Source organism: Manacus vitellinus, unplaced genomic scaffold (assembly GCF_001715985.3).
Source record: "Manacus vitellinus isolate BGI_N305 unplaced genomic scaffold, ASM171598v3 scaffold_50_pilon, whole genome shotgun sequence".
In the NCBI taxonomy this organism is placed as follows: domain Eukaryota; kingdom Metazoa; phylum Chordata; class Aves; order Passeriformes; family Pipridae; genus Manacus; species Manacus vitellinus.
Genome location: NW_021940612.1, coordinates 5,109,759 through 5,122,316, shown reverse-complemented (window position 1 = coordinate 5,122,316; position 12,558 = coordinate 5,109,759). Strand labels below are relative to the sequence as shown.

General features: G+C 40.5%; 1 protein-coding gene across 2 annotated transcripts in view; it reads right to left on the bottom strand.

Annotated features, from left to right (window-relative positions):
* The window catches only part of NTRK2 (neurotrophic receptor tyrosine kinase 2), a 203,468-nt gene extending 191,118 nt beyond the window's left edge, over window positions 1-12,350 (bottom strand). The window contains exon 1 of one of the 2 annotated variants that reach the window (XM_018080932.3): window positions 12,331-12,350. The gene's annotated coding sequence lies outside the window, so the exon portion shown is untranslated. The remainder of the gene's footprint in view (window positions 1-12,330) is intronic. The other variant, XM_008934200.4, reaches the window with a different exon arrangement.
* Between the last annotated feature and the right edge of the window lie 208 nt (window positions 12,351-12,558).

Genomic DNA, 12,558 nt, shown 5'->3' with positions numbered 1-12,558 from the left:
TTTATACATTTGATACCAAGACATCAATTTTTGACATTTCTCCAGAGAACAACTGACAACTATAGTCTAGCTTTTCTTTAGCAAAGGTATTTTGGAAATGCTGATATTCCTTTTTATTGTCAGCTGGCCAAACAATGACCTATTTATTCAAAAAATGTCTTAATCTCTGACCTTGTACTTACCTAGAAAACATGTTTTCATCCCCTGTGTATGAAGTAATCTCTGCAGACTGCTAGGAGGAGGTTTAAACTCCGATATAGCCCCTTTACAATATATATGCTAAAAATCACACAATAAATTCACATAAAAAAGGAGAGCAGTGAATGTGGCTTTTCATTATTACTCAACAGAAAGCAGACATAAAGCTAATTTTTATTATTATTATTATTGGGTTTGTTATTATTAATTTTGTTATTATTTGGTTTGCAAGGAAGAAAGAGCATCTCAAAGGAATAAATAAACACAAATACATGTGACATTTCTTTCTTCCACAGAACCACGTGTGCAGTGACTCTTCAAAAAGTAGTAATGTAAATACTCTTTTCAGCAGTTGCATACACCACCTCTTCTAGCTATCACTGTCCTTCATGCAAACGAGAATGGCAAAACATCAGTTCCATAACAGCACAGCAAGATTCCTCATAACTGTCCTTTATGTGCATCTTTTTATGTCCTTCAGTGAGTCAAAACATTAAAGCTTCTTGGTTAATGTCAAAACCTTTGAATTCTCTTTAGGCACCCATGCTCAGGCAGTGACCTTGTGGAAGAGATGTCTGTGGTAGTTGCATGTCCTTTGGAGCTAGATAGCACTTGACATAAATCAGTATCCCTCACAACAGGTTTTTTCCTATCTCCGGGTTTTAACATGTTCAGTATTCCTTCACTGTTTGACTCAACATAAGAATTTCCTTCTGAACTTTCCTCTGAGGTCAGTCTTCCCCCACATATACTACTTCCACTGTTAGACATTAATACTTGGCTTTATTCAGTTTAAAACTACTGGCTCTTAGAATGTCAAATACTCCATTCGATGTGGTCTGATATTCATTGGATCATCGAGATGTATGTCTGACGTACTGGCTACACTGTCCACTGTCTCATCCACTGCATTCAGTTCATCCCATGCCAAATACAGATTAAAAGGTACGACTTCCAAATGATGGAGAGAAGATGCAAAACTTAAGGACATCTATCCAAGAAAATCCATCTATATCCTGTTAATACATTAAATTTGCTGAACAATTTGACTCCTGACATCTCAAACAATATTCCCTTTTCCATAACCCACAAAAAGTTTCTTTCTTCTGTTTTTACTTAAGTCTTGAGAGACTACATATGGCCATAATCTCTACCCCTTTTCTATGCAATTATTACACAGAGAACCCAACTGGTAGATGTTTTTCCATTCTTCAAATGATACCATCTGCTTCCATGGGTCACAACTGATTTCCCACACTCCTTCCCAAGACCTGTGAAACATCTTGTGTAGCCCTGATCACAGATCTATGTCTTCTTGAAGACATTCTTGTCTCTTAATGAAAGACATACACGAATAAAACTTCACATTATGTTACCAAAGCATTCCAAAAGGGTTATGGGTTGTCCTTTTGACTTTCTGTGATATTGACTCTCTTGACATTTACCTCACTCTTCCAGGCCCAGAACAAGTTGCCACCTTCTGTACGTCCAAGTGAATCTTATATTTAACCAATGCATTTTTCAGAGAGCATTTCAACAGCACTGATATTGCTTTTTTGCTAAACCCTTTCAGAGGCATTCTTCACTGTTCCACATTCATGTGCTCTTCATAGTTACCTATTTAAATTTCTTTTATCACATTTATTTACATTACTGCATAGTCCACTTCTTATTTTAGTTAGTCAATCTTTTGAATTTATAGCTTCCATTAGCATTCTTTCACTTGAGGAATCCCATTCTTCATTTAATATAAGTAGCTTCTTACTCATACTGCATATATTAGCATAATGATGTGTTTATTATATTTTCTGCACATTTGTCAGTATCCAGAGTATATTAAATACTTCTGCTGAATGCCAAATTGCTGCTACTGTTTCCATAACTTTCCATGTTCCTGTACTAGGCCAGTTTGATCCTGGGAAAATTCTCAGTTGCAATGGTACACACAGACAAGCATTCTGTGTCTGTCTTTCAGTTTTCTTCTTGTATTTCTGTTCTGCTATGTGACATATACACATTGCCCCTTCCAGAATGTCATTAACTTTTACTTAAAAATGCGCTCATGGATGTATTTATTGTTATATTTTAGGAAAACATACTCTTTTGTAAGTATTAATTTTCCATTTTAATATAATGTCAAAGTCTTAGGTCACCTTCTCTACCATTTTACCTTCAAACAAAACTCTTATCCTGCATGTACCTGTTTCAAAAGGTGACATCTTTTGCAGCAGTATTCTTCAAACTTCTTCACTATTTCTGCAAAGCTGCCTTCTCTTCACCACCACTACTTTCACAGAATTCTTCATTTACCTCTGCAGCTTTTGTCCTTGTTATTGCTTATGAGTAGAGTAGTATTCCTTTCATCCACCAGCATATTTCTGCCTACAGTTCTCATGACCACACCGCACTGATGTGCACACCTTTCAGCACTCCTTCCTACACACCTTTTGCAGCATTGCCCCTGTCCCAGGATGTACACGGTAAAGGTGTTCACCTGCAAATATAAGACTGAGTAGACATTTTGGTGATATCTCCAACTATTAGGAAGCTCACCTCCTAAACCTTTCATTTCAGAAAGAGTGAAAAAAAAGAAGAGCAAAGCTGCTACAAGTTAAACCGTTCATTGAAAGTCGTAAGAACCTGCAGACGTGCCCTAGCGAAAACTATGCATGCTACCAGACCACGTAAACTGAAGGAACAACTGCCCTGTCTCTATGCAGACAGGAATTTCATGAACAGTTGGGAGAAACGTCCAGAGCAGGGAAGATGGACAGTCTTTTTTCCACCCACACCCACCTCCAGGACAAGTGGCATCTATTTCTGCAGCTGTGCCACCTCGGTTCACATCCCTCAAATGACATAGGCTTCAGGCAACATGACAGTCATTGCACACAAATCCTGATCCAGGATTTGCAGTGATATGTACTGCAGAAGCAGTATCCAGCATTAATATTTTTTTATTTAGGTGCCTTGATGTCACATGGATTTGCACCAATCGAAAATATTTGTAAATCTATTCTAATTTTCTCAATATTTATAAATATGCACACAGCAGTCTTAAAAAGATGCTTACTTACCACCACTCCAAACTTAACACACTTCAGCATATGCTTAGTTAGACCCATGAAGTCAACAAAACTGCTCCCAGCTGGAGACTACAGTATATATGTTTACCAGGTAAGGATCACAGTATGCATATTGTGTTCCAAAACCTTTTTCTAATAATTAAAAGAGGCAAGACTGGAGGGAAGAATAGGAGATGAATATGCAGTAGACTATTCACCCATTTAGTGGGTGGAGAAAAGGAAAAAAGAAATTTCAGCTTCCTGAACTAGACCCATATTCAACAGATAGATTCAGCTGGGGGGGGTGGGGGAGAAAAAAAAAAAAAAAACAAAAAGAGAGACATCTCTGTGTGAGGTTGAAGATCACAGAGTTGAAGGAAATGCCATAAATAATGCTCCAGCTATAAATAATGTCCAGGGGTTCCATGTTCAAATCCTTCTGCTTCCTAAGGGAATGTGATCCCAGTTTCTCAGAAAATACCATACTTATAAAGCAACCTGAAAGAGGGCAATCTCAATCTTACCTGTTTGTGCTGTTCTAATTTTTACTGTAATTGAACACATAGTGGAGAAGGAGCAGGATGCAGCTGTCTCACTACACAAATAAGTGTCACAGCCTTTTAGCTAAACAGACTGTCCTGCTCCTGGACCCAAAAGCATATTTGAATACTATATGCCAAAGAAGGCAACTCAGCCAGGAAGAACCAAGGCAAGCCCACATCTGTACACCATACAGGACGAGCAGTTAAGATGCTGACATGCAAGACCTTGGTTCAGACCCATGTTCTGCTTCTAGCAGAGCAGCCCTTCACATGCATGCTGAAATGTTTCACCTGGAACCACAAAAATCAGTTTACTCTAAAGAATGACTCTGCTCGCTAAAAGGAAGATCTTGGTTTTGCCCCTCACTCCAGTGAACTAAGTCCCCAATATTTTCTTATAATCAGTGGAGAGGAAAGAGGATGACTCCATTGGGTAATCTGCAGTAGGAATGTAATTTAGCCTCCTGAATCACTTTCTGGAAGAAGTGAGTTCTCCATTGCTGGCAGGAGAATAGCCAGCTGAGTTAACTGCCTTCACTATATCGTTAGTAGGGAGATGCCAGATTTTAAATGCTGAGGGCTGGGACAGTCCTAGACACGATTCAGAAGTCCATCACATAACACCCACAGCACATGCTGTGAAAAGTCTCCTAGTCCCTACCCAGTAAGACTGACATGCTCAGTATGGGCACATGATTTATTCACATATGCTTGCTATGCCATATGACATTCAGGAAAGCAGGTAGTTGATGCAAAAGAATGGGAAAAGTCACACCCCATACACCCTTCGTATGGAGTACAGCATCTGACCACGTGATGTGGGGCAATGTGCTTCACAAGATACCTGCTCAACACAGCCTTACTTAGTTTTACATGTATGGTTAGGAAATTGAGAAGGTAAGACTAATTTCATTTAAATCTAAAACTGCTGGCTCGAGTGTCAAATCAAGAGAAAAGCAGGCAACTTTCCCAGCCCCAACTATAGCTCTGTGGACAGACTCTTCCAAAAGGACTTCCAAAGTTTCGCCATTTCACTACTTTGTCTGTTTCAGCAACAGTCTGGAAACAGACTAACTTTGATAAATGCATTGCCTTTCTTTTATTTCTACATCAGACAACTGTATACAATGAACCATATACCCTCTATCGATCCATAGTAGTACCTGCAGGTGCAACTGTTTTGCAGTTGCATTTCAATGCAAAATTATCTAAGACTTTGTAAAAGGCTTCCCTACGAAAATAATCTGAGCTTCCTCATGCCTCAATGCATTTTGTACAGTATGAAAACATTGGAAAAGCAAAAAAAGCTGCAAGTCAAAAACACATCAAGTGATGGAGCAACAGGTCCCATCTCTTCCTAACTTAAAACAGGCAGGAAAATGCTTGAATCAAGGTTCTTTTCATCCTTCACATATATACTCTAAACTACCCTAGTGAAACACTAATTCCATCCATTATTGTCACCGATTTTAAGAAGGCAAGAATCTCAGACTCACATTCCCTCTGAAATAAAGGGCATCTAATTACCTTGCTAGATCAGGACTTAGCAAAAGTAAAGTTCAAGTTACACGATTCAGAGATTATGATCTCTTAAAGTGCCCCTGAAAATGCCTTGGACACCTTTGGCATTATTTCTTCCATTTTAATCTTACTTCTGAAAAAGAAAATCTCACTGCTTCAGGCCTTGTCTAAGAATAAAAGAATACTGACCTCAAATCTGATCTCCAAGAATGTAACCTAACAATGATAACACAACTCAGAAATGTATAGCTGAACTGGTATTAAATATATTTAAGTTTCTGCTATAACCTCTGTCGATGATCAACACTCAATGCAGGTCATTTTCTTACATGAAAATTTAAAAAAATAAATGCAAGTTCACAACAGAATTTCCATGGCATGGCTCCTTTCCTGTAAATTCACTACAATTATGCAATGTGACCGTGAGATTGTAGAGTTCAGCCCCTTGTATGGTGGCAAGTGAAACCACAACCCTGGACTTCAGGAGAGCTAACTTTAGCCTCTTCAGGGACCTTTTTGGAAGAATCCAATGGGAATGAGCCCTGCAGTGAAGAGGGGTCCAAGAGAGCTCGTCAATCAATATGCAAGCATCTCCTCCTCCAGGCTCAAGATCAGTGCATGCTGATGAGCAAGAAGTGAAGCAAAGAGGGCAAGACACATGCATGGGTGAATAAGAAACTCCTGTTAAAAGTGAAGCACAAACAGGAGATACAGAAGAGGTGAAAGCAGGAAGAGGCCACTTGAGAAGACTACAGAGATGTTGTCAGAGTAAGCATAAATGAGATGAGGAAGACCAAGATCCATCTGCACTTAATTCTGGCCAAGGATGTCAACGACAGTAAGAAAGGTATCTTCAAAATGAGCAAGAAAGAGGACACAGGGAACTACCAGCCAGTCAGCTTCACCTTTATCGCTGGAAAGATGACGGAGTGCCTTATTCTGGAGGCCATCTCAATGCACATGGATGACCAGAAGGGGATCAGGAGTAGTCACCATGGATTCACTAAAGGAAAATCATGCTAGACCAACCTGATTGCTTACTATGATGGGCCAACTACCTGGATGGATGAGGGAAAGCAGTGGATATTGCCTACCTCGACTTCAACAAGGCTTTAGACACTGTGTCACATGATATCCTCATAGGCAAGCTTAGAAAGTGTGGACTGTGGGAGTGGACAGTGAGGTGGATTGAAAACTGGATTACCAGCAGATCCTAGAGGGTCATAATCAATGTCACAGGGTCTAGTTGGAGGCCTGTCAGTGGTGAACTCCCAGGGTTCAATACTGGGCCCACTGTTGTTTAACTTATTCATCAGTGACTTGCATGAAAGGACAGATGCCTCCTCAGCAAGGTCACTGATGACACAAAGTTGGGAAGAGTGACCGATACCCCACAATGCTGTGCAGCCCTTCAGAAGGACCTCAGCAGGTTGGAGAGATGGGCAGGGAGGAACTGCCTGAAATTTGACAAAGGCAAATGCAGGGTCCTACATCTGGGGAGGAATAATAATCTCGGGCACCAGCACACGCTGGGAGCTGACCTGGAAAGCAGCTCTGCAGGGAAGGACCTGGGGGTCCTGGCAGACAACAAGCTGTCCATGAGCAAGCAGTGTGTCCTTGTGGCCAAGGAGGCCAATGGTATCATGGGGTGCATTAGGAAGAGCATTGCCAGCAGGTCACTGCAGGTGATCCTGCCCCTCTACTCAGCTCCAGTGAGGTCACCATCTGGAGTGCTGTGTCCATTTCCTCTGGACACGAGAGACATGGAGCTACTTGAGAAAGTCCAGCAGAGGGGTACGAAGATGATTAGGGAACTGGTGCATCTCTCATATGAGGAAAGACTAGGGTAGCTGGGCCTGTTCAGCCTCAAGAAGAGATGACTCAGAGGGGATCTTGTCAATATACACAAGTAACTGAAGGGAGGGTGCCAAGAGGACGAAGTCAGGTTCTTCTCAGTGTGTCAAGCAACAGAACAAGAGGCAGCGAGTATAAACTGATGCACAAGAAGTTCCACCTGAACATAGGGAAGAACAACTTTACTTTTGGGTGACCGTACAACAGATTGCCCAGACAGGTTGTGGAGTCTCCCTCACTGGGGATATTTAAGCACCATGTGGACACAGTCCTGTGCAACGTGCTCTAGAGTAAGCTTCTTGAGCAGGGAGGTTGTACTAGGTGATACCACTGGTGGTCCCTTCTAACCTTATCCATTCTGTGATTCTGTGACTCTGTAATGTTATGCTTAACGGTAGCTATATAAAACACACCATTCAGGAAGGGGAGTAGTTTGGTTTGCCTCTTGCAGTTTCTGAAAATACAGACTCATAATCAAACAGGAATTAAGAAGCATCCTAATTATATTTGATTTTAATAGCAGCTATATGCCTACATACATCTGGATGAAGAGACTTTTGCAGACACAAACAGCATCCAGTAGCAGAGCATATTCACATCCTAGGCAGTACGGGCTTTCAAACTTCTACGGATTTATTTCTCCATTTGAAATGCATATGAATTAGTGAATTTATACCATCAGTGCTTCACTTTTCAAAGGACAGTTTTGAAAGAGTGGTTTTTCACACGTAAAAAGCTAAATATACATCAACAAAACATTGAAACAGTTTTAGAGCTCTTTCCTCCGTTTTTCATTTTTTATTACTCATTACACTCATCCTGCTTGGGCAAGGGTATCTGGATGGCCACATTCACTGACATAGTGTTAGACATTTGTGTTATGACAGATGACAAACACAGAGGAGAGAGAATAGAAATCAAAAAAAAATAAAGGGGGACGGGGGATCCCTCTTCACTTTAAAACGAAATCCAAAATGGAGAAATAAGGTCCTTGTTTAGTTATGTAAAATTTTTTACTTTACAGTGATTAGGGATCCAGAATATTGCTAAGCTACTTTCTCCCTTACACTTGGCAGCATAAAAATAATGAAGAAAAAATAGAACCTGAGAAATCTGGAAAATGTCATCCTAAAGATATCACAGGCTGCACTGCCGAGCCCTGTTTTCTCATTAGTATGGAAAGAAGTCGAAATTTCTTGAAAACAGCGTATTCAAGACCAAATTCTTGAATTTATATAAACAGCTTTCATTTCAGTATATAAATGTAAAACCTCTCAAAATTCTTGAGTGACCAAAGACAAAGAGGGAGAGACCGTTCCTGCCACCCTGCCCATAGGGAGCTTCTCTTGATGGATGCTGCTCTCTTCCAGCCTTGTGAGCTATTTCGCCTCAGCCTGACAGCCAGAGTGGAGACCCCCAGGAGCCACATCAGTCCTCACAAACCATAAGGACAAGGACTAAAACAAGACACACAAAAGGTTCCCTGAGATCAAAAGAAGAACCCCAGTATATACAAAATCCAATGCTTTGTGATATTTGGAGTATTTTTAGAGCCTAGAAATTAGAAAACCAATTTTCAGTTCTTACTTTCCACTCACCTTAACCATTTACCCAGATCTTTAAAAGATTTGAAAAGTAAAAGGACAATATCCTAAAAGCAGCTATTATGTCACCACTGTCCAAAGTCCCCTTAACAATTTGTAGCCTGGTGTCTCATGTTTTATTATACAATTCCAAGTCACCAGAAATAACTTCTCAATCGAGCCAAGTTCATGCAATGATGCACAGCCAAAAGTTGCTTTGAGGAGGAAGGGGCTGGGGGTTGAGAGGCCCTGTAGCCAGTTTTATATTACATTTAATCTACAACAGTTTAGAAATATCAAATGAAAAAAACCTCAAAATACCAACAGCTCTGAGCTTCTAATGAATTTAAACCTGCCTTTTTTAGCACAAGCTCACGACTTGTTAAATAATTTACTCTATAAATTACTTATCCTGTCTTATTAACAATTCTAGAGTGCTTTATGTAACTGCATAAGAAATTTATTTTGTGGTTTTGAAATGTACGTAATAAACAATCACCCCTGTTTTAACAGGCAAGAGTTTAAAAGTCATCTACTGTTTTGTTGGCAAGTAGTTCTTCCTGAAAAACACCAATTAATTTCAAACCCCATTCACCTGAATAATCATAAGTAAACATATTAATGACTTGAAAGCAGAACTGTGAAACTAGGCCAGGAATATACTTGCACTGCAAGAAATCACTTTTAAATCAAAGTCTTCGAAGAGTCATATACACTGAGATATAATAGCAATAGATTTTACTTAGCAAGAAAATATTAGACTGGTCCTTTTACGAGAAGGCCTGAACACTTTAAAAATCACTCATTTACTACTCTATTGATATTCTGTAATGAGTGATCCTGACAAGAACTACTTATTTGCTATTGTACCTACAATGTATGGATTTAACAATACTGATATAGTTATTTTGCTCTCACCACTGTTGGTCCTTGGCTCTTAATGTGAGCTTCAATGACTGATATGGTTATTTGAATGCAGGATCTCACTCTAGAGTTCAATTTATCTCCAATAATATACAAACAACCAAACAATTATTACAATTACACTCTCTTATGATAAGCATTGGCACTTGCTTTCTAGATAAAGACCAGCCCACACCATCATCCTAGCCAGCTGGACAAATCTAAAATGCATCTTATTAACTATAATAGAAAACTATACAAAAACAACTAGGAAGGGAAAGAGTGAGGAAGATGACTAAGAAAGCACCAGGCATAAATACTCTTATGCCCTCCCACACAAAATTTCAGCAGCTGGCCCTCACAGGGCTGATGCAGAAGCATTCTGGGTGTCTTTCTACTGCCCTCAGTAGATCTGGATGTTGGATCCAACCAGGAACCAAGAAATAGCTCAACTGGGACAAGACTGCTTATTAAGCTCTAAACTGCAGTTTACTTACAGACCAAAACAGAGCTGAAGCACCTGAGCATTAAAGGACAGAGGCTGCCTTATGCATGGCACCTCAGCTCCGCTATTCCTACCACAATGCTCAAGCCTTCTATGCCACCTTTTAAAGGGGAAAACTCTGGCTGCCCACTCACACCCCATCTGCTCAGTGCCATACCCCTGGCCCACAGCCAACCCTCTGAACCACTGTGGACTTCACACACCCACCCTGACCACGCAGTTATCCCAGCCTCCCGTACTTGTGGCGCACGTAAGGAACTGGAGTCAGCACACATGCCCCAGGTGCTTGTGGATGTTTTGTCTCGGACTGTGAGATCCACTCCCGTCAAGAGCAGTACATAACTAACAAATAAAGAACTGGTTTCAACAGACACTATGGAAATACATGGGAACAAATTCTTGAAATTAATTGTCTTACACTCTTCTCCTGTTATTTATACCAAGAGGAATTCCACCAGAGACCAATGGAATTGTGCTCTTGTGTCTGTAAAGCACATAAAAAAGAACCAGGCCTGAAGATTCACAAGTGAAACGCAATGCCCCAGTCTCTTAAATCTGTTTCTTAGCTAGAGTAAAGCAAGATCTGCAGTGTTAAAAATGGTTCCACAATCTGTAGCTACTGTATTAGAACTGCTTCCCTACATAGTTACTGTTTACCGAGGTCACACAGCGAAATAATGTGACAGCTCCTGCAGTCCAATTTTTAATTTATGCCTATAAACTAATTGAAGGGCCTCTGTGTTTTATGTTAAAAGTACACATGAAAAGACCATCTTAAATATGTGACAGCATCTCCTGAGAAATCCATGACTCAAAATTATTTTTAGATCACCAAACACAACAATGTGCAATGTCACAGAATGATACAGTAAAAACCAAAAAAAAACCTGTAAAGACAGCGATGCACAAAAAAAAAAAAAAAAACCAAACAAAAAACAGAAAATGAAAACCAAAACCAGCAACACAAAATGACTAGACACGTTTTAAGTTAATCATGGCTTGAACACATATTTCTAATACCTGTTTTCTCCTCTGGCCTTTTAAACAGAGATTAAATTCTAAGGGAAAATGGCTCTGTTACTTCTAATTTGAAAGCACCAGATAAAAAGGCTACAAAGCCCATGTAAATGAGCACAGATGCATAGCTCAAAGTAATTTTTTTCCAATTAAGCAATCTACAGAATATTACACAAACATCTAAATCAATAACAGTTACAATTCAGAAAGACTGTTTCTTTACCATAGGTCCTAAAAATCTACCAAAGGTAGGCCATGTATGAGTAGTAGAAAGGAATGCCTCCAGCTTTCTCCCCAAGCAGAGAAATGCAGCAAATTGACTTCGACAAACTGTAGGAATGTAGCTCAAAGGCTAGAATTTAATCTACACTCACACTGTATTCGACAGTATTTTTATACTGCTTCTAGAGGAAACTAACAAAGAGAAGAAAGATGGTGAAGCCAAATAGTGAGAAACCTGAATCAATTTTGGGGAAAATATTCTGGTATCTTTTACATTAAATGCCATAGAAAGTAATTCAGAAACAAGAACAGGGAAATAAGAAGATGGAGAAGACAGCTTGAGATGGTTTTTTCCTGAGAGCTATCATCTCCACACCCAGTACCCAAATTTTTTTGCTCAGCAAGAACCTTTTCAGATTTCCTCAGGCAACGTATATAGACGCCACAGTGCTCTGAGTTCTTAAAGGATGCAGGATTTAACATGAAAAGCAAGAGCACTCCCTCACCAAAGACCGTCTACAGGCCAACGAGGATGGAAGTACCACACGGAAACGAGGGGGGAAAAAACTTTTTTGCACCTTCCTCACGCTTAATTAGGGTTTCCTAATCGCCTACCACTTGCTGACAAGCAGCACAATGTTCATTCATCTGCGGGCTTAGTATTTTCCCCTTCCAGCCACCTCCACTGAGAAAGGCAAACCAGGTTCGCATTCCTATGGCTACGGTTTGGAGGATAGTTTGCTGTCACTTCCATCAGAATCTGCCGCATCCCTTTCTTTTCTTTTTTTTTTTTTTTGGTTTTTTCTTTTTTTTTTCATAGGAAAAGAGAACAGGAGAGATCTGGGGTGAGGTTCGCAGCAATAAACGGAGGGAGAGAATGTAAAAAACCCCATAAATAAAATAAGCCCTTCGTACCATACCTGCTGCCGCCGCAGAGGTGCGGGCTGACCGGTGCGCGCCCCTGGTAGGGGAAGGAGCAGGAGGCGGAAGCGGAGCCCCGGCCCCCCGTACCGCTCCCCGGCTGCCCCGTGTTCCCGCTGCGGCCGGCGGCGACCCCCGCCCAGTGCCCTGGGAACCGCATCGCGGCAATTAGGATTCACCATCTAAACAGGCTGACAGCGGTACGTCTGGAAAGTCGCGTCCAAATT